The sequence below is a fragment of the Pistacia vera genome, unplaced genomic scaffold, assembly GCF_008641045.1.
Source record: "Pistacia vera cultivar Batoury unplaced genomic scaffold, PisVer_v2 Contig190, whole genome shotgun sequence".
NCBI classification, from domain to species: Eukaryota; Viridiplantae; Streptophyta; class Magnoliopsida; order Sapindales; family Anacardiaceae; genus Pistacia; species Pistacia vera.
The window spans coordinates 835,309-844,811 of NW_022195991.1; the positions used below are offsets into that span (position 1 = coordinate 835,309).

The window sequence follows — 9,503 nt, forward strand, 5'->3', positions numbered from 1 at the left end:
ACCCTGTGGTCGCTCATTTAGCTTTTCGGCTATTTGCCCCACCTATACCTCCAAGTTTCGAATGGATGCCCTTTGGTTTCTGAAATTTTTCCTCGCCTCACTCATGAAACCTGTGGTCTCTTGCATGAATTTCCCGAACATATCCTCCAATTTTGACAATCTTTGATCCCCTGGTTGATTATTCGCCCCCACTTGATTGTTTGGCATTGTTCTTTGATTCCATTGGTTATTCTACTAATTCTGACTGCCCCAAGACAAGTTTGGATGATTTCTCCAACCAGGATTGTACGTGTTACAGAAAGGATTGTTCTATTGTCTCCGATTCCTAGCCAAATAGTTGACTTGTTGTGATGATGATAAAGCTAAAGCAAATGTGTTCCCCACTTGACATTCATTGCTTGCATGGTTACCTTGCACAAAAATCACATGTCAATTGAGGTGTTTGAATAGAATTCACTTGCATACCTCCTAATTGCTTCTGAAGTGTTGTAAGTTGGGCTGAAATGGCTGTGTAAGCATCAAGTTCATGAATACCCATAGACTTCTTCGACTGCATTCTCTCATTGGGTCTCTAATAGTTGTTACTTGCCAGGACTTCAAGTAACTCATAAGCTTCTTCAGGTGTCTTGTTTTGCAATGCTCCTCCGGATGCTGCATCCACCATCATTTGCACATTTATCATCAACCCATTATAGAATGTTTGGACTTACATCCAAATAGGCAAACCACAGTGTGGACACTTTCTCAGCAGTTCCTTGAATCTTTCCCAAGCTTCATACAGTGATTCAGTCTCTTCCTGTAGAAATGATGTGATATCATTTCTCATCTTTGCAGATTTCGCTAGAGGGAAGTATTTAGTCAAAAATTTATGTGCCAATTCATTCTAAGTTGTGATTGTTCCTGCTGGTAGTGCCATTAACTGTCCCTTTGCTTTATCCCTTAATGAGAAAGGAAATAATCTTAATCTGATGGCGTCATCTGACACTCCATTTGATTTGAAGGTATTGCAAATCTCTAAGAAGTTTGCAATGTGCGAATTCGAATCTTTCTTCAAATCTCCCTTAAATTGTACTGACTGTTGGATCATCTAGATGATTGCCAGCTTTATTTCAAAGTTGTTGGCTTGCATCGGCGGCCTAGTTATACTTCGACCACTACCATCAACAGAGGGCATTGAGAATTCCCTCAATGTTCTGTTTTCCGCCATCCCAATGACTATTGCCTCTCGTTCTCTTCTTTCTCTGTTAAGTCTTTTTGCGGTTCTTTCAATCTCTAGATCAATAAGAACCACTGGATGACGTCTAGCTGCTTGCATAAACTACACAGAAAGAAAGAAAGCGCGAGATCACAAGCTAACAGAAAAGAATAGCAAAATTCAACTAGAAAATAATTAAAACTAAAATTAAACTCCAATCTAGCTAAAACCAGAAAAATTCAATATTAACTCAAAATCAATCCCCGACAACAGTGCCAAAAACTTGATGCGTTGAAATTACAACATGCAATGTGTAGCAAGTGCACTAGTCTCAAAAAGTAATAAAGTGATAAGAAAAGTATCGTTCCCACGAGGATTGCGTGTTAAGCACTGATTTTCCTAGTTGTTTATCAAGTTGGAGAAACCGAAAGATGTTTGGATTTTCGGAAGAAAATTAAGCTAAGATTAAAACAAGATTCACTACGTAATTTAAAATCTAAATAATGCAAACAATATTAATTCAAGAAAAAAATATCAATTGAGACAAAGCGGTTAGGGTTTTGACTTCACTAGGATTTTATAAATTAATCTACGAAATCTGTTACTTCTACATTCATATGCACGGATTATAAATCGGACACCCTAATATGTAAAACATACATTCTCAGGCTATGTTTTCCTACTTATCCCTATTAAGCTTCCGCACCCAACAAAATGAAGATTAGTAGTTCCAAGTCTGTTGAGCTAAATGGAATCCTAAATTGATTTCATTGATTCTCAAACCTATCTCTAGCGTTCAATAAAACAATGGCAATTACCTTAAGAAGCTAATGCATGATTCACTTCTCAGTCTCATCATGTTCAACAAATAATTTCAATAAAAACAAGAATAATTACACAATCCATGCAATAGAATGTAAAAGCAACATCAATCTATTGATTAAACATTAAAACCCCAATTACATCAAAACCCTAACCCAAAAGTGAGTTAGTTCATACTAAAATTAAAACAAATAGCAATAAAAGCTGTAAGCAAGGAATTCAACATGATGGAATAAAGAAAAGAGAACAAAATCTTCCTTATTTGATGAATCCAAAGAGTTTCAATCTCCAATCTTCTTTTCTTTTCTCCAAGACAAAGTCGAATCCCACTAAAATGACTAAGTCCCACTAATATAGTCGGCCCTAAAACCTTAAGACTCTCGCATGAAATTAAAACACATAGTTTTAATAACTGGAAATCGCAGACTTTGCCGCAACGAAGAGTTGGCTTCTAATTCACTAATCTGACCCGAGAGTTTATCACCGCGGTAAAGTTTTCTGAACTCTTCTGAAATTATGAAAATGCCCTCCTCTTGTTTCCTTGCTTGAATCTTTAATCTTTAGTGATCTCCAATACGAAAAAACTTTATAGTGCTTCGAATCCGCATTAGAACTTCCCCAAATCCTGAGATTTGCTTGCTTTTGAGTCCAGAAACTCAATTCCGCTCAATATTTGCTCTAGCTGCACGTTTTGGCCTGAAACATAAAATAAATGAAATTAAGTTGCAATTCAGGGACAAACGAAAGAAGAAGTATCCAAAATCCAGCCAAAAAGCCTAGATAAAACAGTATAATCCGAGGATTATCATTTACACGAATATAAAAGTTGCCACAGAGACCACCCATGCCATTCAAGTGTTACCCTTTCCATCTCTCATCCACAAAATTATTGCTCTCTACAATCTAAAATGCCATGAAGTGAAGTTATGTTTGAAGGTTAAGACAGTCAATAAGAACTCCTTCCGACAGCCCTCCAAGAGTGTTCCATCCTCATCCACTGCTGAACCTTTGAGAGCTAACACTTGGCAATCCAAGTTGTTTGATGAAATGAAGGTCTTGGAATAGTTCATGGAAAATGTGCTTCAATACATGAAGGAGATGCACTTTTCTTTCAATTCTCGCCTTGACAATCTAGAGAAAGAAGTGGAGAAATCGAAGAATGAATTTGATACATCCTATCTAGTTCTTGAAGATTGTCCAATCAGTTCTAAAAAAGAAGTAGAAGATCAAATTTTGAAGAAGATGTCCCTGCCTTTCTTGCTGTTGCTGATGACATTTCCTGTTGTTGAAGACCAAGTTGAAGACTCTCACGTGTCCTTTGCCTCTGCTGCTTCTCAGAAAAAAAAAAATCTAAGAGAAAAGCTAGCCATTCATCGGTCTCTACTCGAAAATCTGCAAGGATCAATTCAAACATTTGAACAAAGAGGGGGAGTAGAGTTAAGGGGGAGTGGAGTAGAGTTGACGTTTTTGGAGTTATTATTTTATTTTGCTGCATATCTAAACTCCCTTTATTGTTTTGCTTTATTTAGTTGTTTATGAACCTTTTTTTTTTTTTTTTTTTGCTCATATGAACTGATGAAACTTTGTTGTTGCAGTTAACTCTCTTAGGGGGAGTTTGTTTAGTTGGTTGTTTATATGATTTTTTCCAGTTTCATGATTGATTTGGTTTTATATATGTGTCTAACATTGTTTGTGTTAGCCTTGTTTCTTTCGTTGTCTCTTATTGATTGTTTAAATCATTTTTTTTTAGACAAGTTTTGTTTTGATCTTGAGATCAAATTGACGCTTTGTTCATAAATTTGACAAAGGGGGAGAATGTAGAATATGTTGTTAAACTTATATTGTATGTGTGCACAACAATTGTGTGTGTGCACAGGACTACCAAACTTATGTATTTGGCACGTTCGTGTCGAGTGTGTGCACAACAGTATTGTGCTCGCACACTCATGTCTGATTGTGACTTTTGATCATGACTTTATTTTGAGTGTGTGTGCACAACAGTCTTGTGCTCGCACACTCGCATTAGACATCTTGATCGCAACTGCTGATCGCGATTATGAGCACACTGCGTTTTCGTGCTAACATTGCATATCTGACTCAACTTGGCACAAGTTGCATTTTTGTCCAAACAGCTAAGATATTTATTCCCATCTTTTGAGTTGTTATAAGGACCACCTACAGGTGTCACAATATCCTTTTGTGGTCCAAGGAAAAATCATGCTTTTTCCCGATTTGGTTGTGGTCCTAAAATAAAGGTGGAATCATTTCCTCTTTTGGACAATCATATTTCAACCCTTGTTTGCTAACATGTCACAAATTGTTGAGCAAGAAAACTCCATTATATTATCTTCTTTCTTGCGTATTTTGGACTAACCTTTGATAGCATATTTGCTTGTGCTTTGAATTTTTCAGAGAGTCTTTTCCTTAGAAGGTTCATACTTTTTTTTTTGCCAAACTCTCATCATCTTTTATCCTTGTTAAATGGCGGCTGGAACTTGGTTCCATTGTTGATGCTGGAGCATGGCTTTGACGTGTGAAGCTTGGGTGGAGCTCAAGTGTTCTTCGGGTGTGTTCCCGACGTGAAGAGATCCTGGGAGCAATAACATTATAGATTCAAAGGGTGGTGTTTAGTATAATTAGAACAGGGAGTTCTCTTTGCTGTAGCTAAAGTCAACTTTGAACTATATCTTATAATGTTTGTTGTTTGGTGGATTTGCTTTGGTCTGGATGAGGTCCCATGGATGTAGGCTAATAGTGGTTTTAGTCGAACTGTGTTTATGCTGGTGTGCTTTATATTTACCGCTAATGGATGTTGATTTATGCTTTAACTTGATAACCATTAATCAACTTGGTAAGGACTTCTGCTGCACTTTAAAAAAATGGGTATCCTAACGTTAACTAGAGTTCACCAACTCTAACAGATACCATTCTTTCCAACTCCCTTTTTTTGAAAGCGAGGGTATTGATAAAGGCGTACTTATATAGGCATGGAATTTGGTTGCAAGAAAATTTTGTGATCATTAGCTTTGGTGCCAGTACGGCTATAAGGGCCTTGAAGACATCTTGAAATCGATCCAAAACAACATCAATAGGTTCGACTTCGTTACTTAATGACCACATCGATGATGTTGTAAAGTCCATGAGTGGGATGCTAACATACTGAAAAGAAACATCAATAGAATTCACTTCTATTAATTGTTCCAATTGGTGAAGATGAATTGTTTCTACACTTAGTGGTTGTTGGCCATGCAAGGTCATGTGTTCTTTTCCCCTCGTAAGTGAGAGCATCAGCTTTTTATAATCCATCAGAACTGGTCCCAAGGTGGAAAGCCACTGAGCGCCCAACACAATGTCCGCCCCTCGAAGTGAAAGAACAAATAAATCCACCCAAATTTATGCCCTTCCAAATAGAGTGTTACATCTTGACATAATCCTAAACATCCAAAGGTCTCACCATTCCTAATCATCACTTGAAATTAGTCGACCCAATTATTGGCAACCCAAGGTGAAACGCCACTCTGTCCTAAATAAAGTTATGCGTTGATCCTCCATTGATTAGAACCTCCATATTTCGACCTAACAATGTGCCTTGTATTCTAATTGTATTGGGGTTGTGCTGTCCTACTAGAGTACGTAAACTAATTACAACAATCTCAATTTCTACGGTGAAACGCCACTCTATCCTGAATAAAGTTATGCGTTGATCCTCCATTGATTAGAACCTCCATATTTCGGCCTAACAATGTACTTTGTATTCTAATTGTATTGGGGTTATACTGTCCTACTAGAGTATGTAAACTAATTGCAACAATCTCAATTGCTACCTTATTCATCTCTTCCGTTTTCAACTCCTCAATCGGCAAAGAATCTTCCCCATCATCAACCATTAGGAGATAGAATTTGCCTTACATCGATGTCCTACCAAAAATCTCTTATCACAATTAAAACAAAGCCCTTTATCATGACGCTCTTACATCTGAGTAGCCGTTAGTTTCTTCACAGGGATTGGACCTGTTCGAGCAATAGTCTGATTTTCCATTTGGCTCATCAATGATGGTGCAGGCAACAAGGGTGGCAATCCGATTGTAGATGTAGTGCTTGGTTTTGGTGGCTCCCATTGTCGGTTTCCTGTTGAACAAAAAGGTACTCGAAACTCACTCATTTTATCCTCTTGAAGTCTCGCTAATCCCATAGCCTGCGTTAGATTTGTCGGGTGAAAGGAACGAACCTCCCTTTAAATCTCCAGTCGCAAACCTGAAACAAAACAGCTAAGCAGAAATAAATCAGAAATACCTGAAACTTTATTAGCCAACTCCTCAAATTTATTTTGATAATCCACCACCAAACCCTGTTGCGTCAACTTTGCTAATTGACCCTAATAATCTAGAAATTTTGAAGGTCCAAAACAGATATGTAAATCTTGAAGAAACATCCTCTAAGAGCGTATTTTCCAATTTGTGTGCATCCACCGATACCATACCAACGCGGGGCCATCCATGTGAAACGAGGCAATAGTTATCCTCTGTTCCTCTGGTGTCTCATGATAATCAAAGAACTGTTCTGCCTTAAATTGTCAACCCTCTGGATCAGTTCCATCAAACCTTGGTACCTCCAGTTGAAAGGGTTTAAATGAAATCCCCGTGAAACTCGTTTGCATACTACCATTCCTCGTGATTAGATTCCTTTCTCCTCTTGTAGTCGAACTGCCATTCTTTTCTTTGATATGTGATTATCGCTCCCGTTCTGATTGCTACCATTTACTATCCATCATCAACACCTTCATCCCTAACTCCTTGAAATAATGTTCCAAGAATCAAGTTTCTCCACAAAACCTGCTAAGTTGCTATCATCTGTTTCATTTGGTCACCCAAAGTTTTTAATCTAGTTACATCCGCCATTTTGTCTCTCAATGAGAGCACCAATTGTTAAGCACAAATCTACTCTATATGAGGCAATAGAGCCTCCAAGAAGAAAGAAAAGAAAGAACAGAGTTTTAGTGAATAAGTTATTTGTTGCTCACATTATTCAAGTTCAAAGCTAATATAGCCGGTACATAAAAACTTCATAATGCAGTCTCCTTAAAACTATTGAAACTATCCAAAATAACAGAGACATAAAATGCTAATTATTTGCTAAACAACATAATTGTTGTGTGTATTTTTCCTTCAAGCTTAGAAAATTGCAAGATTATGCTCAATCCAGAACCAGCTCGACTCTATCGATTGTCCGACCCAGTATAAGCTTGTCAAGTTTTAGCTCGACCTAGCACAAGCTAGTCAAGACCAATCCTTACAGTTGTTCAACCAATTCACAAATAACTTCAGATCCTGGGTATCTCAGAAAGGATCAGATCGACAACAATGTTTATGCAATCACAGTGCTCAATCGCGAGAATATCAAAGTTACATTTCAAACTTTATTGTAATCCCTTTATTTTGCTCTTTCCTTTTACAAAATTTGTATCTAAACCCCCTCTAACGATGAGAAAGGGGTTAGTAAATTATTCTAGGATTGTTATTGTAAGTTTTCACAGCAAATACAAGAACAATGGACGTAGACTCAAGATTATACTCGCCGAACCAAAATCTTCCTTGTCATTTACCTTACTACATTTTATTGTTTATTCATTGTTGGTTACCCGTAATCATACATACATTAGTTTTGATCCTGACAAGGTCGATCGGATCACTCTAGCTGGTGTATTTTTGTATCAACATTTTGGCACTAGAATGAGGGCCTTCGCCAAAATCTCAGAATTTCAAACAAGCAATCCCAGTGACCAACCACTACAAGAAACCATGACAACATGGAAACCACCCACTGGGAGGTGCAACAAGAAGCCGTTGGGCATCAATTAGTGCCACCCGGACAGCAGGCCACAAATAACAAAAGGGTAGGGATGTCGAATCCCGAGAACGACCAATTGGTGGAGATGATCAAAACAATGGTTGCATAGGCGGTGCAACAAGATGTGGCTGAGCTAAGAAATCAGCAACCAACTGCATAAGACCTTAACCAACCACGCTTCACAGATATCACCCTGATAGGTCAGAATTCAGTCGGCAACCAGTCTGGCTTATCAACACCGAGTGTCTACTGACATCCCTAATGTCATAGAGTACACTTCGCTCACAAGCGTGAATACCATGAGCAAACTAACCCCAAGAGGTGACCAGGAAAACAACCAATGGGGGAAAAAGAAGGTAATGGTTGCCATAGGACACTCAACCTACCTGGCGGTATCCCCAGCATCAACGTGCTGGTTTTAACCCACACCCAAGACAAGCTTAGATAGACCTAGCAAAACGGGTCCAAACTCGCAGGTCGACTCATACCTAGGTTAAAAATATAGGGTACGGGTTTAGTGCATTGGACCTATTTTTCCTAGACCCATACTCAGCCTGGCCCGTATTCTCAACAGGTTAGATGGGTAAACCCGCGAGTGCCCATGGGTACCCATTTATTATTATTTTTTTTAAAATGAAAATTTGAAATCCCTAGTCCTAAAATTCTATCAATTCGACTCTCCACCGTCCTAGCTCTCATCCCACACAAATGCAACGCAACTCTTCTCTCACCATCGCCATCTTCTCTCTCACATTGTCACACCATCATCAACTATTCTCCTTCTCACACAAATGCAACTCTCCTCTCTCACATCATCACCGTCACCATCACTATCACCGTCATCATCGCCATCAACATCTCCTCTCTCACATTGACACTGTCGTCGTCGCCATCTCCATTCTTCATTACTTTTCATTTTGAGTCCATCACACCTCCACCATTACAGATCGGTGAGTTTTTACCAAAGATTGTATTTTTATTCATTTTTTACATCTTGGCTTTGTTTATTTCGTCAATTGCTATTTGGGTTTTGCTTGCTTTGTTCATTTAATGTGTTTTGGCTTTCTAGGTTTGGTCTATTTGGATTGTTTTTTAGTTCCCATTTCATGTTTTAGGCTTCTTATTATTTTGAAGCAAATTTCTTTTATTGTTTCACTTCTTTGGAGAAACAAATTGCTTCTTTGCTATTCAAGTTGTGCCATTGGTTAGGCTTTTTCAATTAGATAGTATTTGTTTTACGAGTGTTTTATGGACATGTATATTGTTCTCTTAATCTCCAGATTTTCTCTCCTAAAATCATGGTCTGACCTCTTCGTTTGTGCTCAACATACAACTTCATACTTGAAACAGGTTGGTGCTACATTTTCTAATATATAGTAGTCATGTGGAACTATATTAAGTGAAAAACATGCTGAACTTATTAGGAAACGATCAAGTCATGGCAGTAGAAAACAAAAATTACATATAACACAGATCGTTCCTTAGAACTAAGATTAGGGCACAAATTTTCAGTTTATAAATTAAATTAGAATCTGCAGAAAAATCAGTTTAGAGTTAAGAAATCATACAACACGTTTGGAGGCTCCTCCAACTTGTCTTTGAATAGGTTTCGCTACCGATCCAAGAGTAGGATCGAACA

The 9,503-nt window shown here is 38.0% G+C and overlaps 1 non-coding gene across 1 annotated transcript; it reads left to right on the plus strand.

Annotated features, from left to right (window-relative positions):
- The first annotated feature begins 722 nt into the window (after positions 1–722).
- LOC116127433 lies at positions 723–829 on the plus strand. The gene has a single exon (XR_004127607.1). It is a non-coding gene; the product is annotated as a small nucleolar RNA R71 (small nucleolar RNA).
- Positions 830–9,503: the final 8,674 nt, after the last annotated feature.